A 14,146-nucleotide genomic window follows, 5' to 3' on the forward strand; every position below is an offset into this window, starting at 1 on the left:
GAGCACGAGTAAGTTAGTAATGCGTGTTACAGCAGTTGTTAGTTTTGGGGGGAGCACGAGTAAGTTAGTAATGCATGTTACAGCAGTTGTTAGTTTTGGGGGGAGCACGAGTAAGTTAGTAATGCATGTTACAGCAGTTGTTAGTTTTGGGAGGAGCACGAGTAAGTTAGTAATGCATGTTACAGCAGTTGTTAGTTTTGGGGGGAGCACGAGTAAGTTAATAATGCATGTTACAGCAGTTGTTAGTTTTGGGGGAGCACGAGTAAGTTAGTAATGCATGTTACAGCAGTTGTTAGTTTTGGGGGGAGCACGAGTAAGTTAGTAATGCATGTTACAGCAGTTTTTAGTTTTGGGGGAGCACGAGTAAGTTAGTAATGCGTGTTACAGCAGTTGTTAGTTTTGGGGGGAGCACGAGTAAGTTAGTAATGCATGTTACAGCAGTTGTTAGTTTTGGGGGGAGCACGAGTAAGTTAGTAATGCATGTTACAGCAGTTGTTAGTTTTGGGGGAGCACGAGTAAGTTAGTAATGCATGTTACAGCAGTTGTTAGTTTTGGGGGAGCACGAGTAAGTTAATAATGCATGTTACAGCAGTTGTTAGTTTTGGGGGGAGCACGAGTAAGTTAGTAATGCGTGTTACAACAGTTGTTAGTTTTGGGGGGAGCACGAGTAAGTTAGTAATGCGTGTTACAGCAGTTGTTAGTTTTGGGGGGAGCACGAGTAAGTTAGTAATGCGTGTTACAGCAGTTGTTAGTTTTGGGGGGAGCACGAGTAAGTTAGTAATGCATGTTACAGCAGTTGTTAGTTTTGGGGGGAGCACGAGTAAGTTAGTAATGCATGTTACAGCAGTTGTTAGTTTTGGGGGGAGCACGAGTAAGTTAGTAATGCATGTTACAGCAGTTGTTAGTTTTGGGGGGAGCACGAGTAAGTTAGTAATGCATGTTACAGCAGTTGTTCCTTTTGGGGGGAGCACGAGTAAGTTAGTAATGCGTGTTACAGCAGTTGTTAGTTTTGGGGGGAGCACGAGTAAGTTAGTAATGCATGTTACAGCAGTTGTTCCTTTTGGGGGAGCACGAGTAAGTTAGTAATGCATGTTACAGCAGTTGTTAGTTTTGGGGGAGCACGAGTAAGTTAGTAATGCGTGTTACAGCAGTTGTTAGTTTTGGGGGGAGCACGAGTAAGTTAGTAATGCGTGTTACAGCAGTGCACTACTTTGAAAATGTTACTTGTGCTGCCACACTAAGCTGTGCTGCTTGAGCCATGTAGCTTAGTGAATCAATCCCTACTGATTTGTCTGTGAGCCAGATGCCACATCTGTCTCCCGAGCCATAGGTTCCCTACCCCTGTTTTACATGAAGCTCCCGGAACTGAGGTAACAAGGTGAGCTAAACATCTCCTCATGTCACCGCTGGCACTAAGCCTCGGTAGAACTTGCCTGTTTTCACTTATTAGAGCCGGTTTCCGCTGGCACGTGTTCCAATCACGTACGGAAATACGCATCCGGTTTTTAATGTGGATACTTGTTTCACTTATGAGTTTTTATGCAGAGATATGCAAAGTGATTTGAAAACTGCCCAGCAACAACATATGTCACATAAAACGCAGAGAAACCGAGAGCCCAATATAGTGTAGTATGTTAATCATAAATGAAGTAAAGGTTATCGTGGGAAAATTATACTCACAAACGTGGGTTACCACAAAGGCAACCACAGTATAGGCAGGTGAGGAGATTAGACCTGTCCTCACTCAGGATTAAGAAGTCGCTTTCTGTAGATGCGAAAGGGGGTAGATCACCCCTCCACCAGGGGTGGACACGGTACAGCAAACGGGGAACAGAGGCGCCAGCAGGATAAAAGCGGATAAAAAATTTAAAATTTGCTTGGAGGAAGTGGTGGACTTACCTCCATAAAGCAGACACAAAAGACTGTCTGAATAGCAGCAATCACATTTATTAATATAGTAGGGGTACTATTTAATAAATGTGATTGCTTCTATTCAGACAGTCTTTCGTGTCTGCTTTATGGAGGTAAGTCCACCACTTCCTCCCAGCAAATTTTAAATTTGTGCTCTCCTAATTGTTCTCCTACTGCCCAACATATGTCACATGTGCATGATGGGTAAATCCGCCTCTGTAACGCAAAGTGGCCCCTTTGACTTACTTTAGCTGCGATTCGCATCCAGACCCCAACCGCATGCGGAAAAATGCTACATACTGTCCAGATTTTTTTTATGCACCGCATCATATCCAAACATTTGTATTGAATGGAAATTGCTCCATTCACTAACGTGTTGCATTTTGTATGCGGAAGAGCAAATAGAAGCCAAAACACTTTTATCTAGCTTAACAAGCAAGCCTGGTAAAAAGAAAGTGCTGAAAAGATAACATTCCTTACTGTTAATGTCTTTTTCCAGGAATAGAAAGCACCCATCACATATAGGGCTCGATTCACAAAGCGGTGATAACTCAGTTATCACGCCTAAAAGACTTTAGGCGTGATAACCTTTGCACTAGCAAAGTTATCACCGCTTTGTGCTCTAACTCGCGCGAAGCTACTGCGCGTACGCGCGAACAGTCCCATAGGGCTTAATGGGAGCTTCGTGCGAAGTGCCGGGTGCTGCGCGCGCGGAAAATTCGCGCGAGTTTCTTCTTATCATGCCTAAACTGAGTTTAGGCGTGATAAAGGGGTTTTCACTCGCGTGCAAACACTTTGCACCGCTTTGTGAATCAGGCCCAAAATCTCTCCTCCCCAATCTGGACAGGAAGTGTGATAAAATATTCACATTAGCCACTGGGTATATATGTGCTGCCGTCCCTCACACTGCCAGCTAATAGAAAAGATAACGCCACTCAGGATAATATCTCACATATTTATTAATACAAATACAATGATGGGAGGGTTGTTAGGGTGCTGTCCTCTCCATTCCTGGAAAAGGTGTTACCAGTAAGTAATGTTCTCTTTCCCAGGTCATCTCAGGACAGCACCCCTGAGATAATAAACAAGACTAATAGATTAGGGATGTTACATCTCTCTTAGCAAACATATTTAGTCTATAGTGTCTTACAAGAGACATCCTGCTTCTTCAGGGGGCAGCAGCCTTGTACATGGTCAGTAGTGGCTCCTGGCCTCTCTGCACAGGATGGGTGTCAGATGGGTGCTCATATCCCGCTTCTTCAGGGGGAAGCAGCCTTGTACATGGTCAGTAGTGGCTCCTGGTCTCTCTGCACAGGATGGGTGTCAGATGGGTGCTCATATCCCGCTTCTTCAGGGGGAAACAGCCTTGTACATGGTCAGTAGTGGCTCCTGGCCTCTCTGCACAGGATGGGTGTCAGATGGGTGCTCATATCCTGCTTCTTCAGGGGGCAGCAGCCTTGTACATTGTCAGTAGTGGCCCCTGGCCTCTCTGCACAGGATGGGTGTCAGATGGGTGCTCATATCCTGCTTCTTCAGGGGGAAGCAGCCTTGTACATGGTCAGTAGTGGCTCCTGGTCTCTCTGCACAGGATGGGTGTCAGATGGGCGATCATATCCTGCTGGATCTACTCCAGACAGATGTAATCTTCAGGAATCAGATGACACAATATCTGACACCTAGATAGTGGGGAACATTCATCCATTTTATCTTTACATTGGTACAGAGGGAAGTTAGATACATTTCATGACAGCTGTGGATTCCTATAAAAGAAGATCTTGAGAAGGAAGAGTAATCCGCAAGGAATTCTGTATCCTACCTAATAAAAGCTTAACTGTTCCTGCGTACTCCTGTCTCTGTGTCCTTGGGTCTGTGCTTTTTTCTACTGCGCATATGCGCACCACGGACCGTTGGGACAGGAGGGCGGGGCCAGTTAGCCGAGCAGGTGTGTGCGCAAGTGGACGGGTACGCATGCGCACTGACATGGCGGCGATGGTAATAGACAGACCTAGAGCCCGTATTTAAATGGGCTGAGGTCGCTTGTTCCATTATAAGGCAGTCACGCTCTATACTGGAGAGCTTGCAATCCTGCCAGCATTCTGGGATCCCCGACAGCTACAAAATCTTACATGTCGTTTGTCTGATATCCTTTAAAGAAAATCTGTAATGTAAAACCTCCCCTGGGGGTACTCACCTCAGGTGGGGGAAGCCCCCGGATCCTATTGAGGCTTCCCCCTGTCCTCCTCGGTCCCGCGGCGGCGACGAAAATCCTCCTGGAGCGGCGGCGATGTAAATATTTACCTCCCGGGCTCCAGCGCAGGTGCAGTATCCGCTCTCTACACGGAGATGGGCGAAAATAGCCGAACTCCGTCGGGCCGCTCTACTGCGCCGGTGCAAGTCTCCTGCCCCTGCGGACCTGACGGAGATCAGCTATTTTTGCCCATCTCCATGGGAAGAGCCGCAACAGCGCCCCCGCTGGAGCCAGAAAAGGTAAGTATTGCACAGGCTGTCGGATTTGTCGCCTGTGCATTCCGGGGGCTGCAGCGAGACCGGTGTGGGACACAGGAGGACGGGGGAAGCCTCGATAGGGACCAGAGGCTTTCCCCTACTGAGGTGAGCACCCCCCCAGGGGATTTTTTTTCAGTACAGGTTTTCTTTAAGGATTCAAAGGGTATTTCTGTTAAAACCTGAAAGGCTATATTCAGATATCAAGAAGGCTTTGTACCCCTATTCTAATTTTTTCTGGGGAGGGGGCTGGTATCTGGGGGTCCCCTTCTTAAAGGGGACTCCCAGATGACACCATGCCGCCCCCCCCCCCCCCCCCGGGCATCATCGGCCCCCACCTCCTCTAGGAGCAGCTGAAGGTGGGGAAGAGCCCCCAGTCCATGGATTGGACAAGGGCACTCACTGGATGAAAAGGGGAAGATTGGCCGCCCCTCTCCCCCGTAGCCCCCCCCCCCCCCCATACCATGAACCATGCTTGGCCGGGGCTCCACATTCTGGCTATCCCAGCTTGCATGGGGGACAAGGGGTTACAGAGGCTCGGGAGGGGGACCCCACGTCATTTTGTTTACATTTCCCACACTCTGAATACATACAAAAATAAAATACATGCTAATACATTATCCGTCATTTTTACCGCACTAAGTTTGCTACTTTTTTCCTCTAAATTTAACATTGATTTTCTCAGAATCTATAAGGTCTTGGTTTTTTTTTCCTTTTGTTCCCACTCTCCTTCTTTACATACCCTGCAAATGTGGTGTTTCTAGCGCATCAGCTAATTATAGCGCTAATAGATTTGGGCGTGGCTGTCTTTTAAATTTTAATTATCGATTTTGTAATTTTTGACTCACCTTTGCAAATGTTTTGGCGCCTGTTATACTCACCGCGGAGGCGTCCTCCGGCGTTCCAGTGTGTCTGTCCTTATGCACATGCGGGAATACGCTGAGTTTTATGGTCCTGTCTGGTTCATTACGGCATTACATCAAAGTGTTACGCACTGCGCATGTGTAGGGGTTAATTCTAGCACCAATTCCAGGTCCTCACCAGTATATAAGCAGCACTGCTCTCAACTGCAGTGCTGTTCAATCTGACAGTTTGGCTAACCGTTGTTAGTGTACCTTGGCGATTGATCATTGTTTTGATTCCTGTTGTGACCTCGACTCTCTGTTGCTCTCCGCCTGCCCTGACCCTTGGCTTGTGACCTCGACCTCCGCCGCCTGCCCCGACTCTTGGCTTGTGACCTTGACCTCCGCCGCCTGCCCCGACTCTTGGCTTGCGACCCCCGACCACCCGTTACTCTCCGCCGCCTGCCCCAACTGTTGGCTTGTGACCCCGACCATCCGTTGCTCTTCACCTGCCCTGACCCTTGGCTTGTGACCCCAACCATCCATTACTCTCCACCTGCCCTGACTCTTGGCTTGTGACCTGGACCTCCACTGTTTGCTGCCTGCCCTGACCCTTGGCTTGTCACCCTGACCATCCGTTGCTCTCTGCCTGCCCTGATCCTTGGCATGTGACCTTGACCATTCATTGCTCTCTGCCTGCCCTGACTCTTGGCTTGTGACCTTGACCATCCGTTGCTCTCTGCCTGCCCTGATCCTTGGCTTGTGACCTTGACCATCCGTTGCTCTCTGCCTGCCCTGATCCTTGGCTTGTGACCTTGACCATCCGTTGCTCTTTGCCTGCCCTGACCTTGGCTTGTGACCTCGACCATCCGTTGCTCTCTGCCTGCCCTGACCCTAGGCTTGTGACCCCGGCCATCCGTTGCTCTCTGCCTGCCCTGATCCTTGGCTTGTGACCTTGACCATCCGTTGCTCTCTGCCTGCCCTGACCCTAGGCTTGTGACCTTGACCATCCGTTGCTCTCTGCCTGCCCTGACCCTAGGCTTGTGACCTCGACCATCCATTGCTCTCTGCCTGCCCTGACCTTGGCTTGTGACCTCGACCATCCATTGCTCTCTGCCTGCCCTGACCCTAGGCTCGTGACCTCAACCTCTGCTGTTTGCCACCTGCGCCGACCTTTGGCTTGTTACTGGAATACGGCTGATTCTACAAGTACTACAACAGAATGTTCGAAGACATAACCGCGCCATTGGCGAAATATCAAAATTTTACTTAAAATGATAAAGTACAATTGCTGAATAGAGGTTTATGAAACTAAATCTAGACTTTCATTGTCTGATATTGTGTATTTTTTTTATGATATTTGCTGATTATATTGATATATGTGACATTACGATAAATAAAGATGTGTAATGATGTAATTACACTAATAAAGAATTATATATGTCTTTAAGACGTGCAATGATGTAATTACGATAATATGTCATTATATGTAACAATTTATTAATGATAAAATGTGTTATTATGTTATTATCTTTTCTATGTGTAAAAGGGTGTTTATGCAGGGGAAGTGGTTAGGGTTAGGCACCACCAGAGGGTCTAGGAGTCAGGGATAGGTACAGGGAGGGTTCTGTGTGAGAGTAGGGTTAGGTTTAGTTAGGGTTAGGCACCACCAGAGGGTCTAGGAGTCAGGGATAGGTACAGGGAGGGTTCTGTGTGAGAGTAGGGTTAGGTTTAGTTAGGGTTAGGCACCACCAGAGGGTCTAGGAGTCAGGGATAAGTACAGGGAAGGTTCTGTGTGAGAGTAGGGTTAGGTATAGTTAGGGTTAGGTACCACCAGAGGGGTGGTTAGGGTTAGGCACCACCAAAAGAGAGTTCTGTGTGAGAGTAGTAGGGTTGGGTTAAGCTGTATTGTTGAATTACATTACGATATTTAACACTATTATATTTTCATTATCAACTCCAATCTGTTTTAAAACTGTATATTTCGTTAATCACTTTAGTTTACATATCGGTAATAATCAGAATTAACGATTTTACATTACACATACCGTTATTTATCGATAATTCTAAATTACTGCCGTTTTTGTTTTTTTTTTTGCCGATAAATCGTGCCCAAATTTGACCACAACTTTTTTTTAATGTATGTGTTTCTAGCACCTATGGGGGCTCTGCTATTAACCGTTAAAGTCTGCGGCCATTCGCCTGCCATTTAGGAGAACCTGTAACAAAAAAAAAGTTCCCCTGGGGGGTAATCACCTCGGGAGGGGGAAGCCTCAGAGTCCCAATGAGGCTTCCCCCAACCCTGTAGCTGCAGGCAGTCCAGCGCTGGCTCCTCCGAAGTGTCCCGGAATCCTCCCTCGACAAACGTTAAGCGCTGATTTATTTACCTTTTCTTGGCTCCAGCGGGGGCGCTGTTGTGGCTCTCAGCACGGAGATAGGTGAAAATAGCAGATCTCCGTTGGGTCCGCTCTATTGTGCAGGCGAGACTTGCGCCTGTGCAGTAGAGCGGCCCGACACCGATCGGCTATTTCTGCCTATCTCCGGGGTGGAGAGCCGAAACGGTGCCTGCGCTGGAGCCGGGAAGGTCAATATTTACATCCTCGCTGTTCTGGGAGCTTTATCGCCGCCGCCGTGGGACCGAGGAGGACGGGGGAAGCCTCAATGGGATCCAGAGGCTTCCCCCACCCGAGGTGAGTACCCCCCAGGGGAGGTTTTTTTGTTACAGGTTTTCTTTAAGTCTATGGATTCCACCGCAAACTGCCAGTTCGTGAACATTTGCAGTAGATTTGCAAAAAAATGTGAGGTTCGTTACATCACTACAGACATATCCCAATACCTCAGTGCAAATTAGGAGATGATTGGATACAGGTGTTTGGGCTGGAGGTGAGATACAGGAATTCTGGGGTGGAGAGGGGGACAGGTTATTGTTATATGTGTTACAATCACATGCTATAGACACCCCAATGCCTCAGTGCTGCACCCCAAATGTAAATTAGGAGATGAATGGATGCAGTTGTTTGGGCTGGAGGTGAGATACAGGAATTCTGGGGTGGAGAGGGGGACAGGTTATTGTTATATGTTACAGTCACTGCTATAGACACCCCAATGCCTCAGTGCTGCACCCGAAATGTAAATTAGGAGATAATTGGATACGGGTGTTTGGGCTGGAGGTGAGATACAGGAATTCTGGGGTGGAGAGGGGGACAGGTTATTGTTATATGTGTTACAATCACATGCTATAGACACCCCAATGCCTCAGTGCTGCACCCCAAATGTAAATTAGGAGATGATTGGATGCAGGTGTTTGGGCTGGAGGTGTGATACAGGAATTCTGGGGTGGAGAGGGGGACAGGTTATTGTTATGTGTGTTACACTCACTGCTATAGACACCCCAATGCCTCAGTGCTGCACCCCATATGTAAATTAGGAGATGATTGGATACAGGTGTTTGGGCTGGAGGTGAGATGCAGGAATTCTGGGGTGGAGAGGGGGACAGGTTATTGTTATGTGTGTTACACTCACTGCTATAGACACCCCAATGCCTCAGTGCTGCACCCCATATGTAAATTAGGAGATGATTGGATACAGGTGTTTGGGCTGGAGGTGAGATACAGGAATTCTGGGGTGGAGAGGGGGACAGGTTATTGTTATGTGTTACAATCACTGCTATAGACACCCCAATGACTCAGTGCTGCACCCCAAATGTAAATTAGGAGATGATTGGATACAGGTGTTTGGGCTGGAGGTGAGATACAGGAATTCTGGGGTGGAGAGGGGGACAGGTTATTGTTATATGTGTTACAATCACTGCTATAGACACCCCAATGCCTCAGTGCTGCACCCCAAATGTAAATTAGGAGATGATTGGATACAGGTGTTTGGGGTGGAGGTGAGATACAGGAATTCTGGGGTGGAGAGGGGAACAGGTTATTGTTATATGTGTTACAGTCACTGCTATAGACACCCCAATGCCTCAGTGCTGCACCCCAAATGTAAATTAGGAGATGATTGGATACAGGTGATTGGGCTGGAGGTGAGATACAGGAATTCTGGGGTGGAGAGGGGGACAGGTTATTGTTATGTGTGTTACAATCACTGCTATAGACACCCCAATGTCTCAGTGCTGCACCCCAAATGTAAATTAGGAGATGATTGGACACAGGTGTTTGGGCTGGATGTGAGATACAGGAATTCTGGGGTGGAGAGGGGGACAGGTTATTGTTATATGTGTTATCACTGCTATAGACACCCCAATGCCTCAGTGCTGCACCCGAAATGTAAATTAGAAGGAGATGATTGGATGCAGGTGTTTGGGCTGGAGGGGAGATACAGGAATTCTGTGGTGGAGAGGGGGACAGGTTATTGTTATATGTGTTACAATCACTGCTATAGACAAATGTGGGAAGCTGTTGCTGGAAGCGATTCTGTGTTATGTAACAAAATAAATCCTATTAGAATGGAAATCTAATGCGTCTCCAAGTATCTCTCCTGTGAGTAAAGCTGCTAATAAAGTTATTCCTCTGGATAATGCGCTGAATATCAGCTGTATATTGTTCTCACAGTGTGAGGTGTTTTGTTGCTCTGCATGGAATGTAAATTGTACTATTACCTGCATCAGATTACTGTAATACATACACTGCATTGTTATAATGAATGAGGCCAGTGTAAGCTCAGTGTTTGTAGCCAGAGCTCTCTGTAACATTGCAGGCCTCTAGTCTGTCACTGGTGAGGGTCAATGACATGCAAATAATGCTGACTTGATGCAGAATTCTGTCATGTTTTATGCAGATTGAAGATGGAGCGATGGAATGATGCTGAGCGGGATATGATTGGTGGATTGTCAAGCTGCATACATCCTGCAGCAACTTCAACAGACAAGGACTTGTTCCCCATCCCAACATGGCGACTTCCCTCCATAGTTACATAGTTAGAGAAACAAAACATCCATCAAGTTCATCTAGAAAAACCAAATTAGCCTTAAAGTGGGAGACAGTTTACACACCAATATCCTTGAAAAAGTCCCAATATCCTCTAATCTTGTTATCTTCATTAAGTTGATTGAAGATCTCTGTGCAAAAAGCTTATCTGCCAAGCTTATGTATTGCCCTCCAATGTATTTATACATGTTAAGCACGGTGGCGTAGTGGTTAGCGCTCTTGCCTTGCAATGCTGGGTCCCCGGTTCAAATCCCAGCCAGGTCAACATCTGCAAGGAGTTTGTATGTTCTCCCCGTGTCTGTGTGGGTTTCCTCCAGGTACTCCGGTTTCCTCCCACATCCCAAAAACATACAGATAAGTTAATTGGCTTCCCCCTAAATTGGCCCTAGACTATGATACATACACTACACAATACATACATAGACATATGACTATGGTAGGGATTAGATTGACATCACCAAGTCTCGTAATGTAACTGTACAGAGAACGAGACTTCGGAGATGGAGAAAGGGGTGTGCCGCAGCCGTTGCTGGAGAAAGCCCTGGGGTGAGTAAATCTATTTACTCACGGGGCTGAGACGGGGGGGAGGGGATTGGGAGGAGGGGGATAGGCCACCCACACAGCCGCCATAGAAGGGGGATCTCCCCGCTCGCACAGAGGGGGATCCCCTGCCTGCACAGCCACCATTGAAGGGGTATCCCCCCCCCCTCCCGCACAGCCTCCGCATACAAGGAGGAACCCCCGCACATTCTCTGCCCCGCTGGCTGCCCAGGGATTCCCTAGGGTGGCTGGATGCTTGTTCTGCACGCTGGGGTAGCACAGATCGCTACCCACAGCGTGCTAGGAGGGGGGGGGGGGGGACGTCTGGTTACCTATAAATCTGGCTAAACACCTGGCTCACTATAGATCTGGCTGCACATCTGGCTACCTATACATCTGGCTATACATCTTATACATACCATAGGCGTGTTGATCCCTCGTCGCGTACCTCTGATAGCTTCCCCAGTGCCTTCTTCCATGTCCCTTGGCGGATTTTGCTTCTCCCTCGGCGATCACATGTCCCCCGGTGATCGGCATTGATGACACTAGGGTCACACAGCATCATCAACATCTTGCAGAAAACACCTTTTTTTAATTGAATTCAATACAATAACCTGTATTGAATTCAATATAAAAAAAAATTGATTGCAAAAAAATAAAAAATGGTTGACAATTATTGGAAATTAATTGAAACACTTTTTGCACGGAAATCCTGGGGAAACTGAACGCCAGGGTGGTTAAAAAATACAAGGTGTTCCACACTGTGGAAAATCTCTAGAGGACATGGTCGAAAGCCAAAAGTGACATCTGTGCCGGCCAGGAGGATAGTGAGAGAGGTGAAAAAGAATCCAAGGACACCACCAAGGGCATCCTGGTGAATCTGGGCTCTGCTGATGGCAATGTCTCAAGGCAGACAATCCAACGGACACTGCAAACTGCTGGGTTCCATGGATGCAGACCAAGGAGGGTGCCACTTCTCCAGATAAGTGACACAAAAGTTTGCTTGGCCTTTGCAAATCCTCATCTGGACAAAGAAGATTTCTGGTCTGCTGTGTTATGGTCAGATGGAACAAAAATTGAATTGATTGGTCACAATGATGTTTCCTTCATTTGGCATAAAAAAGGAGAAGCTTTCAACCCAAAGAACACCATCCCCACTGTCAAACATGGAGGTGGGAACCTTATGCTTTGGGGGTGTTTTCAGCCAATGGACCAGGGAACCTAATCACAGTAAATGGCACCATGAAAAAAGAGAAATACATGAGGATTCTCAAAGACAACATCAGACAGTCTGCAGAGAAACTTGGCCTTGGGCACCAGTGGACATATCAGCATGACAATAACCCAAAACAAACAGCAAATGTGGTTAAGAAATGGTTAGCAGACAACAAGATGAACGTTTTAGAGTGGCCCAGCCAGAATCTTGACTTGAATCCAATTGAGAATCTGTGGGGGGAGCTAAAGATCAGGTTAATGGCAAGACGGCCCTCCAACCTGAAAGATTGGGAGCTCATTGCTAAAGATGAATGGGCAAAAATGCCTGTGGGAACATGCAAAAAGCTGGCCTGCAGGTATAGGAAGCGTTTCATTGCTGGTATAGCCAATAAAGGCTTTTCTATTGATTCTTGAGAAGGGTGTGAATGAATTTGGACGCCTTTTGCTCAAATGTAAATAAAAGCTGAGAAATGTTTTTTTTCCCACACAAATGCCTCCTGTACATTGTCTTATTATCTTTTGGGAGACACCTATGTCATTTCCCGTCAAAAAATTAATTGCTGGTTGAATAAAAGTAACTGTAAGTCAAAATTTGCCAGGGGTATGATTAATTATTGGCAGCACTGTAAATATAAAATATTAATATTTATTTCACTGACTCCTCACAGGAGCTCACTATGTAATCCCTCACATTGTACAGCACCACAGAAGGTGAGAGAGTTTCACATAAATAAATTGGTAAACGCCTCCAAAATCCTGGCCACGCCCAGATGACAATGTCCCCGCCCTCATACCTAGCCACACCCCTCTATCTCCTGGACACGCCCTGGCTGCTCTCCCTATGATTGATAAATGAGGCTGCAGTTAGCTGACTGGCCAATAGATGGCGAGCTTCCCTCCTCCAGCTGGAACGCAGAAATACAGAACCACAGAGAGGAAGTGAGGAGAGAAGCCGGAAGTTGCAGGGTGGAGCATATTGTCCTGCAGCCTCTGATAGCGCTACAATCATCCAGAGGAGGTCACGTGGCGGAGTTACGTCACTTTTAATCCCTGCCCTCTGCTGTTCTCGGAAGAAGGAGTCCGGAAGTGGTGAGAGCAGAGCTCGCGCTGGCTGCAGAGGAGGGAAAGATTACTTTGTTTATATTTTATTTCCATTATCTGCCGTCTGTAACTATAATTAATAATAAATGTAACATTTGTAGAGGGCTTTCCTCCTGTCACACCCAGTGCTTGAGAGCTGTAGCCACCAGGGGGAGGGGAGGGGCACATAGTGGGGGAGGGGAGGAGCACATAGTGGGGGAGGGGGGGGGCAGGTATTGGGGTGGGGGAGGGCAGGTATTGGTGTAAAGGGAGGAGCACATAGTGGGGGAGGGGAGGACATAGTGGGGGAGGGGAGGACAGGTATTGGGGTGAGGGTGGAGCACATAGTGGGGAGGGCAGGTATTGGAGGGAGGGAGGAGCACATAGGGGGGGAGGGGAGGAGAGGACAGGTGTTGGGGTGAGGGAGGAGCACATAGTGGGGAAGGGGAGGACAGGTATTGGGGTGAGGGAGGAGCACATAGTGGGGGAGGGGAGGACAGGTATTGGGGTGGGGGAGGAGCACATAGTGGGGGAGGGGAGGACAGGTATTGGGGGAGGGAGGAGCACATAGTGGGGAAGGGGAGGACAGGCATTGGGGGGAGGGAGGACAGGTATTGGGGTGAGGGAGGAGCACATAGTGGGGGAGGGGAGGACAGGTATTGTGGTGGGGGAGGAGCACATAGTGGGGGAGGGGAGGACAGGTATTGGGGGAGGGAGGAGCACATAGTGGGGGAGGGGAGGACAGGCATTGGGGGGAGGGAGGAGCACATAGTGGGGGAGGGGAGGACAGGTATTGGTGTGGGGGAGGAGCACATAGTGGGGGAGGGGAGGACAGGTATTGGGGTGGGGGAGGAGCACATAGTGGGGGAGGGGAGGACAGGTATTGGGGTGAGGGAGGAGGACAGGTATTGGGGTGAGGAGGAGCACATAGTGGGGGTGGGGTGAGGTATTGGGGTGGGGGAGGAGCACATAGTGGGGGAGGGGAGGACAGGTATTGGGGTAGGGAGGAGCACATAGTGGGGGAGGGGAGGACAGGTATTGGGGTGAGGGAGGAGCACATAGTGGGGGAGGGGAGGAGCACATAGTGGAGGAGGGCAGGTATTGGGGTGGGAAAGTGTA

The sequence above is a fragment of the Hyperolius riggenbachi genome, chromosome 10 (genome assembly GCF_040937935.1).
Source record: "Hyperolius riggenbachi isolate aHypRig1 chromosome 10, aHypRig1.pri, whole genome shotgun sequence".
Lineage (NCBI taxonomy): Eukaryota > Metazoa > Chordata > Amphibia > Anura > Hyperoliidae > Hyperolius > Hyperolius riggenbachi.